The sequence below is a fragment of the Canis lupus genome, chromosome 6, assembly GCF_048164855.1.
Source record: "Canis lupus baileyi chromosome 6, mCanLup2.hap1, whole genome shotgun sequence".
Taxonomy (NCBI): Eukaryota; Metazoa; Chordata; class Mammalia; order Carnivora; family Canidae; genus Canis; species Canis lupus.
Genome location: NC_132843.1, coordinates 42,986,263 through 43,003,015, shown reverse-complemented (window position 1 = coordinate 43,003,015; position 16,753 = coordinate 42,986,263). Strand labels below are relative to the sequence as shown.

The 16,753-nt window shown below is 49.8% G+C and overlaps 1 long non-coding RNA gene across 1 annotated transcript; it reads right to left on the bottom strand.

Annotated features, from left to right (window-relative positions):
* Positions 1 to 832: 832 nt before the first annotated feature.
* LOC140634704 (uncharacterized) lies at positions 833 to 10,942 on the bottom strand. The gene is made up of 4 exons (XR_012032094.1): positions 10,732 to 10,942; positions 10,432 to 10,566; positions 4,209 to 4,321; positions 833 to 1,000 (listed from the first exon to the last, which is right to left on the bottom strand). It is a non-coding gene; the product is annotated as an uncharacterized lncRNA (long non-coding RNA).
* Between the last annotated feature and the right edge of the window lie 5,811 nt (positions 10,943 to 16,753).

Below are 16,753 nucleotides of genomic sequence, written 5' to 3'. Positions count from 1 at the left end.
GCCTGCCTTCGGCCCAGGGAATGATCCTGGAGTCCTGGGATCGAGTCCCACATCAGGCTCCCTGCATGGAGCCTGCTTCTCCCTCTGCCTGTGTCTCTGCCTCTCTCTTTCTCTGTGTCTTTCATGAATAAATAAATAAAATATTTAAATTAAAAAGAAAAGAATTACATTATTCTAAAAAGCCATCCAGAGGATGGGTGGCTTAGTCGATTAGGCACCCAACTCTTGGTTTCAGCTTGCATCCTGATCTCAGGGTCGTGAAATTGAGCCTGCCAGGCATCCTGCTCCATGCTTAGCAGGGAGTCTGCATGAGGTTCTCTCTCCCTCTGCCCCTCCTACCCCACTCATATGTGTATGCACACGTGCTTTCTCTCACTAAAAAATAAATAAACAAGTCTTAAAAAAAAAAAAAACAACGAAAACTAAAATGTTGTCCAAAGCCAGCCCCAAGGCACCCAGAGCCTCATCTGTCTCCTGGATGCCTGCCTCACCCTTCCCAGATAAGACTGTTTCAAAGTTTCTTTCAAGTACAAAATCATAACATGTGACTATTTGCCAAAATACCTTTAAAACAGTATGATGAAGAATAAAACTGGAGAACAGACAGGATAAAACAAAATTGGCTCAACAGTGCACGTAAGCCAATTATGGAAAGCACCATTTATTAAAAACATTAAACGTGGGGATCCCTGGGTGGCGCAGCGGTTTGGCGCCTGTCTTTGGCCCAGGGCGCGATCCTGGAGACCCGGGATCAAATCCCACATTGGGCTCCCAGTGCATGGAGCCTGCTTCTCCCTCTGCCTGTGTCTCTGCCTCTCTCTCTTTCTCTCTCTGTGACTATCATAAATAAATAAAAATTAAAAAAAAAAAAAAAAACATTAAACGAGGGGCGCCTGGATGGCTCAGTCGAATGAGTGTCACACACTTGATCTTAGCTCAGGTTTCCATCCCAGGGTCATGAGTTCAGGCCCAGCGTTGGGCTCCACTCTGGGTGTGGAGCCTGCTTAAATAAAGGAAAGAGAGGGATCCCTGGGTGGCGCAGCGGTTTGGCGCCTGCCTTTGGCCCAGGGCGCGATCCTGGAGACCCAGGATCGAATCCCACATCGGGCTCCCGGTGCATGGAGCCTGCTTCTCCCTCTGCCTGTGTCTCTGCCTCTCTCTCTCTCTCTCTCTCTCTGTGTGACTATCATAAATAAATAAAAATTAAAAAAAAAAATTTAATAAAGGAAAGAGAACATATTAACAAAGGTTGACTAGGAAGATGTTAAACAGGAAACATACTAGATATTAATACATATAGTAGAACTTCAGTATTCATTTATTTATTTATTAAAGATTTTATTTATTTATAAATAATTAGACTCTGAACCATGCAGGGAGCCCGATGTGGGACTCAATCCCAGGACCCCAGGATCACGCCCTGGACTGAAGGTGGCACTAAACCACTGAGCCATCCGGGCTGCCCTAGAACTTCAGTATTTAAAACAACTTGAACAGACTGAGGGATGGAAAAGAAATTTTGCACTGGGATGTCAGATACAGAGATTTTGTATATGACACAAGAGACTCTCCAATGGACAGGAAAGAAGATGAACCATGCAGTGAAGGGAGTTGGGAACACTCAGTGGTTGTCTGGAAAAAATATTAAGTCTAAGTCAGGCCTCGCACCACCCAACAGCATAGGCCAGGAGAAAATCCAAATAGGCTAAATATGTAAGTGTTTAAATACAAGGAGGTGGCTCAGTTGTTAAGTGTCTGCCTTCAGCTCAGGTTATGATCCCTAGATTCTGGGATCAAGTTCTGAATCGGGCTCCTTGTAGGGGAGCCTGCTTCTCCCTTTTGCCTCTGTCTCTGCTTCTCTCTCTCTCTGTCTCATGAAAAAATATATATATAATATATATATATATATATAAAATCTTTAAAAAAAAAAAAAAAAAAAAGGAGGTGGACGAGAACAAAAGGAACCAGAAGGTTCAGGCATCTCCCCGGGCCTGCGTTATATGTTCCTGCAGAACACCGGCTGCTGCTGTGAATGCGCCAGTCCCAGACTCCCAGGTAGGGGCCAGGCTCTGGCATGGCCTCCATGGCGACAAGATCAGACCCAGGCAAGCCTGACCCCCCACCACTTCCAAATTGTGATGAAACTCCAGCTGGGGCTGGGCCGGTGAGAGGTCTGGCCCCCAGAACAGAAGTCCAGGGCAGTAATGGGCCCGGGGCCCCCAGACCAATGAAACACAACAGACAAGAAGGAGCCAGTGGATGAGGCCTCTCGCTCCTCCCCTAAGGGGCTTCTCTGCAGCCTGATGGTGGAAGCCCCCACTGGGAAGTAATCTGCTCTATCTCTTGTGGGTCTATGGTTGGCTGGATAACAGGCTATCTTTTCTTTTTAAGATTTATTTTTATTAATTTTAGAGGGAGGGTGAGGGGCAGACGGAGAGGGAAAAAGAAAATCTCCAGCAGACTCCCTGCCAAGCACAGAGCCCAACTTGGGGCTCGATCTCATGACCCCGAGATAATGACCTGAGCCGAAATCAAGTCAGATGCTCAATGGACTGAGTTCCCCCCACCCAGCACCCCTCAATAATGAGCTATCTCTCCTGTGCCTTCCTGCCTTGTTTCCTCTCACACCCTCTCCTGTTGCAGGGGAGCTACATCACCTGATAAAGCAACGTCCAGCTTTGCCCTCTGCTATTCTCTGGGTAACCTGGCTAAGACATGGGAGAAGAAAACATGGTGAACTTCCTTTGCAAACTTGGGGTGAGAAAGACCCTTCTCACTAGGAGTCAAAATCCTAGAGCCATAGAAGAAAAGACCAGCTAATTCAAATAAATAAAAATAAGAACACCGTAGGCTAGGCAAAGGCAAACCACAAATGAGGGGAAGTAATTACAATTCTTATCTCAGACAAGGGGTTAATCCGCCTAACGTATAATGACTTCTTGGAAATCAATAGAATGAAGACTCATAGCTCAGTGGAAAAGTGAGCAAAGGATTGCGATGTTTGCAGAAAAGGAAGTACTATTGGTGCTTACACAGGCAAAGAGCCACTCCACCTCATTTATAACCAAAAATGTAAAATATATCCTCCCTGAGAAATATATCAAGAACTCTCATAATTCAGCCTTTTTTTTTTTTTTTGAGATTTAATTTATTTATTCATGAGAGACACACAGAGAGAGGCAGAGAGAGAAGCAGGCTCCATGCAAGGAGCCCGATGGACTCCAGGATCACACCCTGGGCCGAAGGCAGGGGCTAAACTGCTGAGCCACCCAGGGATATCCCTCATAATTCAGTCTTAGGACAAAGAACTAAATAACAATATGGAACAGGAAAAAAAATGGGACAGGGCTTTGAAAAGACAGTTCACAAAAGGTTACAAACGGCCCATGTGCACTCAAAAGGATGCTTGAAGTACTAATCACCAGGGAAATACAGACTGAATCTATGATGTTACCACTCTATGCACTAGAATGGCTATAATTTTGAAGACCGTACAAAGTGTCCATGAGTATGGGAAGCTATTTGAATTCTCCTCCTTGGGAGTGTGAAACAGTACAACTACTCTGGAAAGCAGTTGGCTAGTTTCTTATCAAGTTAAACATACATGTTTTGTATTACTCAGAAATTCTACTTCTGAGAAACTGCTTAAATGAAATGAAAGCATATGGAGAGGGGAGAAAATTCTCCCAGTCTAAAGGTACCACCTAGGACCTTACATGACCACCCCCACCAGCCCTGCACAAAGGGAAGGATTTGGCCAAGCCCTCTCCTGCTGTGTGTCCAGGCTGTGATAAGTCCTCCCTGGGGGAGGAGTGGGAGCTGAGAGAGAGAGCTGCATGCTGTGCTCTCCCACCCAGCCCCAGCATCACACACGTACCCAACGTCAGGGGCCAGTGGATCACTTTGCCAAGAAAAGCCCAGCTCTGCTAGCTCCTCCTGTCCCATCTGTTATGCTCAGATACCAGCCGCCTGCAGAAACCCGTTCAGTTCCCTGGGGACATGTCAGATGTACTAGGGAACAAGCCCTGGCTGCCCTGTGCCTGCTAACTCTCTTCCTCCCTCTCCTGCTTTCTGGGGGCAGGCCTCTCCAGGCCACCTCCTGCTGGCACCTCTGCCGACTACCCAGCATTGTGGAGGTGCTGCAGCAATGCACCCACTGTCGGCCCCACGAACCCTGAGACTACTGCCCGGGCTGCCACCTGGCTCACCTGGCGGATATGCTGGACCCATCAAGCTGCCCATTCTAAGCAGTGGTCTGTGGCAGTGCAGGAAGGACAGGGTCTTCCAGAATGTTTCCAGAGAGGTCCTGAAGCAGGGCTGCCTGTGTGCACGAAGGACTGGGTACATCATCGCTGACTCCTCAACACCCATTCCACTCCAGAGGAGGATCTAATGCAGGCCCAGTGGCCCCATCCACACGTCACACAAACAGCCCTGGGATCAACTGGCCCTAGAGCCTGGTTAGCTGTGGATTTTCCTTTTACATGAAATAATCATATTGTTTAGATCATTTTGAGTTGAAGTTTTTGTTTCGAGCCATTGGAAGTATCCTAATGGATTCTGAATTAGAGAATTTAGTGAATACAGCTTTTTCGCTCTCTCTCCCTCCCTGGTCCATGGAGAGCAAAACTATTGAAAATCCACATGGTAAATCTCACACGGGGCTCCCAAACCCCTTCCCCTTGGACCACCAGAAGACCATCCCAGCAGCAACTCTGGTTCCCCGGGCAAGTGGCCCTGGCAGGTGGCGTGGACTGTGATTTCAGACTTGTGGGTGTAGGGCAAGATGGAGTTCTGAAGGGCACTCAAATCTCATTATTGCTGTTGGACCTCCAGCACGTTGTTTGGCCTCCCTAAACCCCGAGGTCTTACCTGTAAAACTGCAGAGAATGCAGTATGGCCCCAAAGAGTTACCCATTCGTGCATCGACTCCCCACATGCTTTCTGAGTGCCACCCGCATGCCCGTGTGAAAGGCACCAGGACCCATCGTAAAGAGCCAATGACACTTGAGGGAAAAGGTGTGTTCCATAGGTTGGCCTCCTTCTTTTTCTGTCAGGGAGCTATCACTTTCTGGGTGTCGGGAAGCCAGGCCTGGGAGAGTCGAGCCTCCGCCCGCTCACAGCAGAGAAATCATAGGAGTGAGCTGGGTGCCAAAGGTCACGACGGGCCCCTGCCCATCCCCTCTGCCAGGTCCCCAGCATATCATCACCCCTGGTTGTTTCCAGCTTCCTGAGGATCCAGGCAAAAGGCAAAGGGCTGGCTCTGTGCCCTGGCCTTGTGGCTCACCTGGAGCGCCTCAAGATGGTATCCTCGGACATCCCAAGCCCTCTGTGCAGCCAGAGGGGAGAGAGGAGGCCAGAATGTGCATGGAGTTCTCCAGAGAAACATTGTAGTGGTCATTAACTTAATTTTTCTCAGCAGATGTCTCCTTGGGTTTTATGAAAACCGATTTGCATCTGATGGACTAGGGCAACTCAGTCAGGAAAGCTGATACTCCCTGGGGGCTTTGCCTGGGAAGAAAAGAAAGTGTGGGCTCCCACACTGACTCCCTAGCAACTGCCCTGGATCGCGTTGCCGCTGTTCTGACAGGAGAGATGGCACTTTCCCGGTCCCTGCTGGGTTCTGCCTTCCGACAGGCTACCGACCATGGGGCCTGAGCCATCTCCATCACTGGGGAGGGCGGACCATTCCCATCCACAGGGACGGTGGGCACAGCCACCCACTGGGACACCCCTCCCCCAAGTTCTGAGCTCCTAGTGATCCCTCTGCTGCAAGCCCAAGATGACAGAAAACCCCACAGCTCTGTCTGCAGCTCGTGCTGGCCCCTCTAAGAAGGAAGACCCAGGGCCCTGAGGCTCCTCTCTGCAACCCCCCTCCCCCACTCTCCAGCCCAGAGGAAGACATTGGGCAGAGTTCACCCTCCAAGCCCAGAGAAATGTCCAGCCCTGCCAGAGGTAAGCCAACAGCCCCAAACCAAAGCCTGGCTGTCCCTCTACAGGGATAACCTAATTTGCCTCCCATCCTGGTCCAGCGCTGTCTCCAGCAGGGACAGCGCCTTCATTAGCATGCTGGAGTCTGGAGCCTGGAGCCCCAGCTGCCTGCCCAGCCTCCGGCTAATTGAAAATTGCTGACAGCCTCTGGGTGAGGGATGGGCTCAGCTGGCCACAGCCCCAGGGCCGGTGGCGGGGCCTCACCCCAAGCTGTGTCCCGCAGCCCTGCTCCCTCTGTGGCAGACACTGCCGTTTGTCCTTCCAGCAGTGCCAGCCCATCCCACGGACACAGCACCAACCCCAGGAGCCCAGACAGGGAGCAACCACAAGGGTAGCATCTATAGCCCACTGGCCGTTCCTGCACAAAGGCCCTGATATTCACTTGCTGTCCGGGTAAGAGTACACGTGCACTGCCACCCTCCTGCTGTCCCTTTGCCCCCCATGGACCCCCACACCCCACACCTGTGCCACAAGCCACACAGCAGCATTGAACCCCAACCGGGGCCAGGGTGGGAGGGCCCCCAGCTGAGGAGCCAAGCCCTCCCCATCACGTCCCCATCCTCGTCCACAGCCAGGGCCACTGTTGGGGCTATCACTTAGCAGCGCATGAATAAGAGTGTTGAGAGCCCCCCAGGAGCCTCTGCCTATGGAAGTCCCGATAGTCAGTGTCTTCAGGACAGGGAGGCCATATCCTTGGTCCTCAGGAAGGAAAGTTCTGGCCCCGGCCCAGAAGGGCCACTATGGGAAGCGGCATTCAAACACCCCACTTTTAGGGGGGCTGAGAGTATATGTCCCACACTGAAAAGCCTTCCACCCCTGGGGCTGCCTGCCATGGCCTCCACAGCTCAGGCGGGTCTGCAGTCCCAGCCTTCCCAAGAGGGGACTCTAGGGAGGGCGGGGTCTGCTTCAGTCCTTGTGGTATGAGCGCTACACTCTTGCTCTCACCCTCTGCCTCAGAGGCCCCAGCAAGCTTGCTCTCCCTCTCTCTCAGCCCCCCTGCCACCCCACCCCATGTGCTCACTCACCACCCCCACCCCCGCAGTCTTCCTTTCCAGGAGCTGAGAGTCTGCCTGTGTGGCTCTTGGCTGAATGATTGAACACTTTCATTTTTTTGGCAGGAGACAGCAGCGCAGCAGTCTGCTGGGAGGTGTAACTCAGCGCCCAGGCTCTGGGATGTGCTGCAGGGAAGGGGGGCACAGACCAGAATGGACTGGGGAGAGGCCCTGAGGGAAGGAGGGCCTCCTCCCCTGTGGGGCCAGCTCAGGACTTCTCACGGCAGCCCCACCACGGCCAATTAAATAAAGCATCAACATTTTTGAGAAGCTTCCCCGGTGATTCTGAAGTTCACCCAGAGAAGAGCAACAGGCTCAGCTATAACTGCTTGAGGAGGGGGGCACCCCTGAGCAAACGGAGTCAAGCCTACCACACGCCTCCCCTGTAAGGCTGTGCAAATGTCCAGAGAACCAGGGAGTGAGGGAGTGAGGTGTAGAGCCTGGGCAAGTGCACCCAGCTCTAAAGGAGGAGGTGGCTCTGCAAAGCTCAGTGTTTCTGGAGACAGAGGGAGTTCCTGCTGCTCAGGTGCCCCCCCCCGCCCCCACCAGAGTAATGGGAGTGGGGAGAGAAGCAATTCAGCCTCTTGCCTTTGCTTCCTCTCTCCCTAATAAGACCCCCCCAAAAAAAGACACCCCCCCTCGAACCCCACCATCCCCTCCAAACCCTCCCTGTTCACAAAGACACTTCTATCCATTCAATAAGCAAACATGTAACACCCACTGTGTGCTAGGCCCTGATTTCTGCAGGGAAAAGTGGAGACACAGCTCCTGCCTGAAGCTGTTCCTGGAGGAACAGAGGGACCCCAGGAATTAGAGCTCTTTAATCAACCCAGGTTCTACCCACGGAGGCTTTCCTGGGAGGACATGATACTAGCACAGTGCCTGGTGTACAGCAGGTACCTGATGGATGGTTGTTGGCTCAGGGTTCTCACTTTTGCTGGGGAAGGTGTAGAAAGCTGGAACATTTCCCACAGCCACGTGCTTAGGCATCCTTTGGCCCAGGCCTTTTGCACCATCTGCTGTCCAGATTTGTGTGTGCTCCACATGCTGGTGGGAGAGACCCATGCTGTGCATAATTCACAGGAGGGACAAGGGACAGGGAGAGAAAATGGGGGGGGGGTATGCTGGAGGTGTCCCAAAAGGAAGAAAGGAAGCATGAGTGATACATGGCACAAAATGATGAGCAGGTCTGAGAGGAAGAGAGAGACATGGTCCACGGCCACTGGAGGACCCAGGACAGCAGCTCTGCCAGCTGGAAGCCTATGGTCCTCACCCCAGGACAAGCCTGCCCGGTGTCTCCAGCCTCTCCCGGGAGGGCAGGGGGTGGGGGGGAGCGCTGTATAAGGTTTTCAGCATACAACGATTCAGGCCCATCTATCCCAGAGATTTTAATCTGGGCAGGCACCCATGATGTGTGATGGGGAATAAAGGAAATTAATACATGTCAAGTGCTTAGAAGCCTCACATAAGCACTCAATAAATCTTAGCTATTTTATTTAGCATTATCCAAGAAGTCTGTAGCATGAAACATAGCAACCCTGAGAAGCCAGCACCTCTGGCCCCCTGGGGCTCACAATTTATAAAGGAGACTAGTGAACTCAGACGCTGGCACACCCATTCTGCCCAGGGAGGCGGGGGGACTGTCTTTCCTCCATCTGTCCACTGTCCTCTATCCCCAGGGCCCACAGCCCCAGTCCAGGCCACCTCACCTCCTACCAGGACAGCCCTGGAATGTCTCCACCTTCAGTCTTTCAACCCTCGACCGGAGTGATCATCCACAGATACATTTCCTGCCTCTCCTGCCAGTTCCCAAACCCCTTCTGGAGCAAACAAGACTAGACACCACTGAACGATTAGATCTTGTAGGTTCTTCCCTTGTTGACACGGGGCTGTCTTTGCGTGTGCCGGGGATGTGTGTGAGTGTTGGACACCATCTAGTGCACAGTGAGGCAATTTGTCTCCAGGCTCTGAACACCCCCAGTTCTGGTGAGGCTTCCTCTAGAACACAGATTTTATTTTTTTTTTTTTTTTTTTTTTTTTTTTTTTTTTTATTTACTTATGATAGCCACAGAGAGAGAGAGAGAGGCAGAGACACAGGCAGAGGGAGAAGCAGGCTCCACGCACCGGGAGCCCGACGTGGGACTCGATCCCGGGTCTCCAGGATCGCGCCCTGGGCCAAAGGCAGGCGCCAAACCGCTGCGCCACCCAGGGATCCCTAGAACACAGATTTTAAAAGCAAGGATGCTCTTGCCCCCACAGTAAAGTCAATGGCACACAGATGACATATAGCGTGCTTTGAAACAGCTGCCCCTCTGGAGGACTAGGGGAAGGGAAGGGAGGATTAGGGTGGTGCCTAGTAGAGCATCGCTTGGCTTCCCAGGGCCAGGTCTGCTGCCAGCTGCCTGGCCATGAGCAGGTCACCTAGTGTTCGGGCCTCAGCTGTCTCATCTGTAAGGAGCAGCTTTTCTGAGAAGAATCCAAAGGCCTGTGGCCTCTAACCTCCTGGGGTTCTATTAAACCCCACTCTCCCGTCCAACCACAACTGTAGAACTGATCTCCAAGCCAGGCCACTTCCCTCCCAGGGAAATGCTAAGCCAGGTGCACCAGGATCGCATGAGGTAAATTGGACAGTCCAGGCAAACCCACCTGCAAAGAGACAGCTCTTTGGAACCATCTGTGACAGCCACACACAGGATAAGGACACAACCCAACACCCTGCCATGCTTGTTCCACTTCTCACAGAGTGAGGAGGACAGGAGTCCCTCTGTCCAGAGTGCCTTAGCTTGTATTCCTTGAAAGCAGACCTGACAAAAGGAGGCAAGTAGTGTCCTTCGTGGAGCAGAAGGTAAGTGGGGAGACCATGACATGGGAAGGACCATCACCAAAGAGGTTGTCACCTCCAAGGGCGGCTGGAGCTGAACCCTGATGGGACATCCCCCGGGAGCTCCACAACAATCCCCCCTAATCCTGGATAGGGAGCTGGGGTGTTTATACATCAACCACCAGCCCGTTACAGGCTGCGGCATGGGTACGGACGGGGGTGACCTCTGGCAAGGAGCAGATTCCCTGCTGCTGGAACAGGGTGGGAAGCTGCATGCAGTGAGTGCTGGACACAAGGGATTGTGGGCACCCCCAGAGTCTGTTATGCTGGGCTTTGGGAAAGGTTTCACTATATCATGGAGGCAACGTTGCAAGAAAAAAAGAAGGAAAGAATGAGCTTGCTTTGCCTGACACTTATATAAAAAAAATGGAGGGTTGGATCGTAAAACATCAGAGGAACCCACAAGCACCCCCAAACCCACCACCAACCCTGTAGGAGGAAGGATTCTTCTTCACTGCCCACAGGAAAGACTTTCTAAGGCGTGACCTTTCTCTCTCCCGTACTCACCTGGCCCTCAGACTTGAGGTCCCCATCATCCCCCACAGGGTGGGTCCAGACACACCTCCGAAGTCTGCCTTTGCCTGCAGCTCCGTGTCAGCAGGGCCACTGGCCCAAAGTGCTGTCCGCTGCGCTGGTCCCCACCTATAAGGAAGGAGATATTTGTCCTTCCTCTTGTTTTATTTTTCCGTGTTTCTAAAGCCCGGGGTAGAGAAGAGGGAGTGCCATGTACTGGGAAGCCCCTGGGACACCCAGACAACAGGGAGGCCAAACTAGGGTCTGTGCTTTCCTATCTCCCTCCGCTTGTACCTGGCCCACAAAAAGGAGTCACTCCTTCAGAACAGTCTTCAGTGCTCATTGGGGTGTCATTCTTGCTGTGCACAAAATGACCTCAGGAACTGTAGGGAAGAGGTCAGCACACCAGAGGATTCAAGAGCACGGGCTGGGACAATCTTGGTCGTAGGGAGCACGCTGGCCTGACCTGGCCTGGGCCTGTAATCACAGCCTGGCACCCAGCTGCAATGCTTCAGGGCTGAGCTGGGGGGGGGGGGGGGGGGGGACTCCTCCCCGGGGACAGTCAACACCTCTGCTCCACCCCTGACACCAGCCAGTGGGAAGTCAGCGGGGAATGCCAGATTGTTGCCCACGCCAAGACCCCAAATGGAGCCAAAGCACAGAGGAGGCACAGTGCCCGGATGACCCTGAAGCACAGGGCGGTCTGTGGCTTCACGGCTTTGGCCCCTGAGACCTTCTGTTTGTGGCACAGACACTGACCCTTGGGGTGAGTCTGTCGGGGTGCAGACACCTGGTCCTCCCCTATCTGGGCACCAGTCAGCCCACCTCCCTGTAGAAAGGCCATCTTGTCACCTCTTCAGTCACACACCACCCATTTGAGTGCCCAGAGCACAGGCTTGTCTCAGGATGCCCAGTGCTGGCCAGAGGCCATTCGTTCAAGTATTTACTGAGCTCCTTCTATGGGCAGGATAGGGCTTAACATGCTTATCTTACTCCCCAAAGCCCCTCAGAGGTACTACTACTATTATCGATTCCACGGGTAAGGAATGGAAGAGGAGAGAGGTCAGGACCTTGCTTATAGACAGAGCAGGCAAGAGGCAGGGCCAAGGCTCACACCTAGGTCTTCCTGGGGCTCTGGAACTGCTGTGCCTCAGGTAATGGAAAGACAGTATGGACCATCAGCAAGGGACCTGGTCAAAAGCTTCCCTCCAGGGGCACCTGGGTGGCTTAGTCGGTGAAGTGTCTGCCTTTTTGGCTCAGGTCATGATCTCAGGGTCCCAGGATTGAGTCCTGCATAGGGCTCCCTGCTCAGTGGGGAGTCTGCTTCTCCCTCTACCTCTCCCCCTGCTTGTGAGTTCTCTCTCTCTCAAATAAAGAAACTAAAAAAATAAATAAAACTTTCCTCCCCCTTGCTTTCTGAGAAAATGAAGTGCCTGAGTTGCTATAGGCTCAGCTCTGTGATCTTGCAGAGGCAACAGTTGTCCTGGCTTTTAACAAGGACCTGTGAATGATGAACCCCAGGGAGCCCGTCTGCTCACGAACTCCCAGTGCCTGGTGAGCACAGCCCCTTGGCCCCTGTGATGGGGTTGGGGGATTGTTGATTTATTCTCCCTTTAAGGATACTCCAAAAGAAGTGCTCCTATGGGGAGACACATAGTTCCCCCTGAACCAAGGATCCTTCCTTCCATGTCCTTGCCTACCCTACAGACAGATCCCTTCAATCAGAGTGACAGCATTCAGCAGCCAGGTGCTGAAATGGATGCTGTTTCAACCCCCCATGGACAAATCCATTCAGTGTAGTCAGATTGTTTGAGGGCCACGGGTTTCCCTCCTCTGAGGACAGACACGTCAAGTGCTAGGGAGAGCTTCCACCTAAGTTGTTTGGTGGTGGTATGTTATCTGGAATTTCTCATCATGAAATATGTGAATGTGCATATTATGTACAACCTTTAAAGGAATAATAATAGGCATGTGCTCATCATCTGACTTAAGAAATAGAGTAATACCAATGACTTCAAATCTCCTGAGATGTATTTCTTTCCATCTCACTTGAAATAATTACTATGAAAATGTGTGTAAATCATTTCCTTGCTTTTCTTTAATGTAATATAATATGTGAGAAAACCAAAACAATAGATTGTTTAGGCGTGCCTGGGGGGCTCAGTTGGTTGAGCATCTGCCTTCGGCTCAGGTCATGATCTCAGGGTCATGGGATTGAGCTTCACGTCGGGCTCCATGCTGAGCGAGAGGATTTTCTCTTTCTCCTTCTCTCTGCCCCTCTCCACCCCACTTGCACTCTCTAAAATAAATAAATCTTTCAAAAGAATTAAACAATAGATTGTTTAGTTTTCTCTCATTGTGAATTTTATATAAATGGAGCTAATCTTTTTTTTTTTTTTAATTTTTATTTATTTATGACAGTCACAGAGAGAGAGAGAGAGGCAGAGACACAGGCAGAGGGAGAAGCAGGCTCCATGCACCGGGAGCCTGATGTGGGATTCGATCCTGGGTCTCCAGGATCGCGCCCTGGGCCAAAGGCAGGCGCCAAACCGCTGCGCCACCCAGGGATCCCTAAATGGAGCTAATCTAAATTAATGATCTTCTGATTTAAATTTTTTCACTGAGCACTGTGTTTTGCAATTTATATATATTAATGTGTGGGCTGTAATTCATTCAATTACGTTGCTGTATAGTATTCCACTTGAGTGAGCATACCACAATACATTCATTCTACCATTTGTGGGTATTTGGGCTGTTTGCATTTGGAGCTGTTGTGAACATTCCTGCAGTAAATATTTTTGTAACATCAAGGTCTTCCTGACGCCAACGAGCTGGCATTTCCCTAAGCATGCCTAGCAATAGCAGTATGGGTCAGAGGTGATGAGCAAGTTCAACTGTATTAGGCAATGGCTATTGTGATTTTATTCTGCCCTGAGGTTGGCTCTAAATGGGGAAATTGCCATTTTGTTTACATTTATTGAGTTCTTTTTGTGCTAGGTATAGAGCTAGATACTGCCTCTGTCCTCAAGGGTTCTCAGGTTAGATGGGAGAGTGCACGAGTTTATGCTAGGTTCTGGGCAGCTTTGAGAGAAGGGCCTTTGGTTGTGTCCCCAGGGCATAGTCCCTGGTTCTAAAATGGGTCTTGCCATCCTTGCCCCACTGGTGGTACGATCCAGGCAGACCAAGCCTGTCTTGGGTGGACTTACTTCCTGAGTCTGAATCCTCAGAGCTCACTCATTGATGCTTCCTGACACCCCTGTCCATGGCCTCATCTCAGAAAGGAACGCCTCTTTCCAGAACACTAGCCCTCCATGGGGATAAGTTAACTGTGCTCCTGTTGGGCAGCATGGGAGAAAAATAAATGGAACAGCCATGCTCTCCTGCTCTGCCACTTGCTAGCTGGGTGAACTTTAGGAATCATATTACCTCTGCCCAGCTGTAAATCCAGAGACCAGACATAGCTCTGAGATGTCTCTCTGCTTAAAAAGCCCAGGGAGTTTCCTATATGTTTTGTACCCCATGGAATTAAATTTCACTCAATTATTTTTCAGTAAGTCAAATAAATCATATCACCATAGGATTCTCCTGTAATTCAAAATAATCAAATCTTATAACATGAAATTATGTGTGCATATTTAGTTCAAACTAAATGTCCTGCCCTCGAAATTGCAGAGGAAAAAGAATCACAAAATTTTGATGCCATTTTTTTTAAAAGAAGAGTTAGTGAAACATAAACTGTAACTTCATAAACATGGTTGGGAGGTCCGCACTCCAGTGAGAATTATGTAACAATCTCCAAAATAGCTTTGCATTCTTGGCACGGGGACCCCTAGCAGCTCCATGTCCTCCTAGTGGACTCACCAGGACAGTTTTCAAGGCAAGTTGTAAACCATTTTTTTACACATTTATGTATGTCTTCAATCATCCACTCATTTGACAAACATTTACTAAATTCCCATCATGTGCCAGATATTAGCTAGGGGTTAAGAATACAAAAGAATTTGGGGTGCCTGGTGGCTCAGTAGGTTAGGCTTCTGCCTTGGACTCTGGTTGTGATCCTTGGTCCTGGGATCGAGTCTTACATTGGGTTCCCCGCGGGGGGCCTGCTTCTCCCTCTGCCTGTGTCTGTCTCTCTCTCTCTGTGTCTCTCATGAATAAATAAGTAAAATCTTTTTTAAAAAAAGAATACAAAAGAATTCATGTGTTAAAATTTAGATATATTGCCAAGTGTCATTCATTCATTCACAGAGCACCAGGGGTATAAATGAGTAAGACTTACTTATTTTAGAGAGAGAGAGAGAGAGAGAGCAGGGGAGCAGCAGAGGGAGAGGAAGAACCAGACTCCCCACTGAGTAGGGACTCCCACCCCATGCCCTAACGCAGTACTTGATCCCAGGACCCTGAGATCTTGACCGGAGTGGAAATCAGGAGTGGGATGTTTAACCCAGGCTCTTCTCGTTAGCATGTGGATTTTCTAAGTATAATAGGATGGCCGGGGATGGGCCAGTCGAGGCTGGAATGTGTGTGGTTTCCACTCCCACTGACACCTCACTTCTCTCCTCTCTGGGCTCCCTTGTTTGGGGTCAAAGTGTGTCAGGCATTCTGAAGCCTTGCCAGTTCTTTCCCTGTTGTGCCTCTTTCTCCCCTTAAGTCCTGACTCTCCTGCAGCTTCGCCTAAATGTGCTAATTTCCTAGTCTTGGGCCTTTTTTCTTCCCCTGTAGAAGATACATCTCCCTCTGAATTTCCTCTCTGATCAACACTAAACGATTCTGCAGTCGGTGAAATCTGATGGCAAATTGATTCTGGGTCTTTCACGTGATCTTCTCTTTCTCTATGTGGGTTTTTATGATTTTTTTCTTTATCTTTGGTATTCTCATGGTTCTACACGGTGAGTTGACTAGTGGGTATTTCCTTTTCTCAAATTTCAATTGGAAGTCTTTTGTGTTTTGTTTAACTTTGAGGAATTCATTTCCATTATTTCTGGGAATATTTTTGTCTCTCCATTTCTCTGTTTCGTTTTGGGATTGATTGTTTAGACATCAGCATTTCTATTTCTGTTCTCATTTGAGTAGATGACAATGTCAATATCTAAAATAGTGCATTCTGGAGAGGGATCAGGGCTGGAGAGAAGAGAGGAGAGTTCATTGTATTTTAGTAGGCAAAAGATAGTCATATATTACTCCTGTAATTACAAGCAACTGTATTTTGCAATTAAAGTATTTATGGAAATGGAATAACTTTTTTTAAAGATTTTGTTTATTTATTCATGAGAGACACACAGAGAGGGGCAGAGACAGAGGCAGAGGGAGAAGCAGGCTCCATGCAGGGAGCCTGATGTGGGACTTGATCCCAGGACTCCAGGATCATGCCCCTGAGCCAAAGGCAGACGCTTAACCACTGAACCACCTAGGCATCCCTAGAATAACTTTTTTCAAAAACAAAGAAGAATAGACACACAATTGGAAGAATATGGGCAAAACAGAACTCAGGATAAGCTATATAGCTTTAAATACACGTTAGAGGGGCACCTGCGTGGCTCAATCAGTTAAGAGTATGACTCTGTTTCAGTTCAGGTCATGATCTCAGGGTCATGAGATCAAGTTCTGCATTGGGCTCCGCACTCAGCAGGGAGTCAGCTTAAGATCCTCCCTCTTGGAGCACCTGGGTGCTTGGAGCACCTGGGTACACTCAACAACACATCTCAGTTCAAATCCATTGCTCAGCCATGCCCAGTAGTTCTTGTGGCTGCTGTATCAGACAGAGCAGGTCTGAATACTTCACAAAAAGGACATGTTTGTATATCATGTGGAGCTATGGAAACTATATGAATAAAATACTATAAATTACCTTTCATCCTTCCAAACAAATTAGAGTGTGTACATAATCAGATCAAACTCTGCGTGTGTGTGAGAGAGTCCAGCAGGATGCAGGCCAAATGATACACAGTGACAAGTAATGACCTCTGGGATATGGGAGTAGGGACAGATGGAGAGGAAGAGAGATTCTCACATTATTCTATGTGTCATTTTAATCATTTTTGTTGACTACCTTCATCAAAGGAAAATCACAGAAAACTCCTTAAGCTCATCCAGAGATCAGTCTCTCACGGCCTATCTCCCTGCAAGACAGCAAGCTGCAGGCTCAGGGGTCCCATGGGCATCCCTTGCAGTTGAGAAGGTAGAGTCATGGCAGGTGGCAGGGATACAGAGCAGTAGGCACATCATAAGTAGTTAAATGTTAAAAATGAAGCAACTACTGGAATCAGAAATCAGGATTTGGTGGTGGATTGGGTGTGGGACAGAAGAGAAAAGTTGA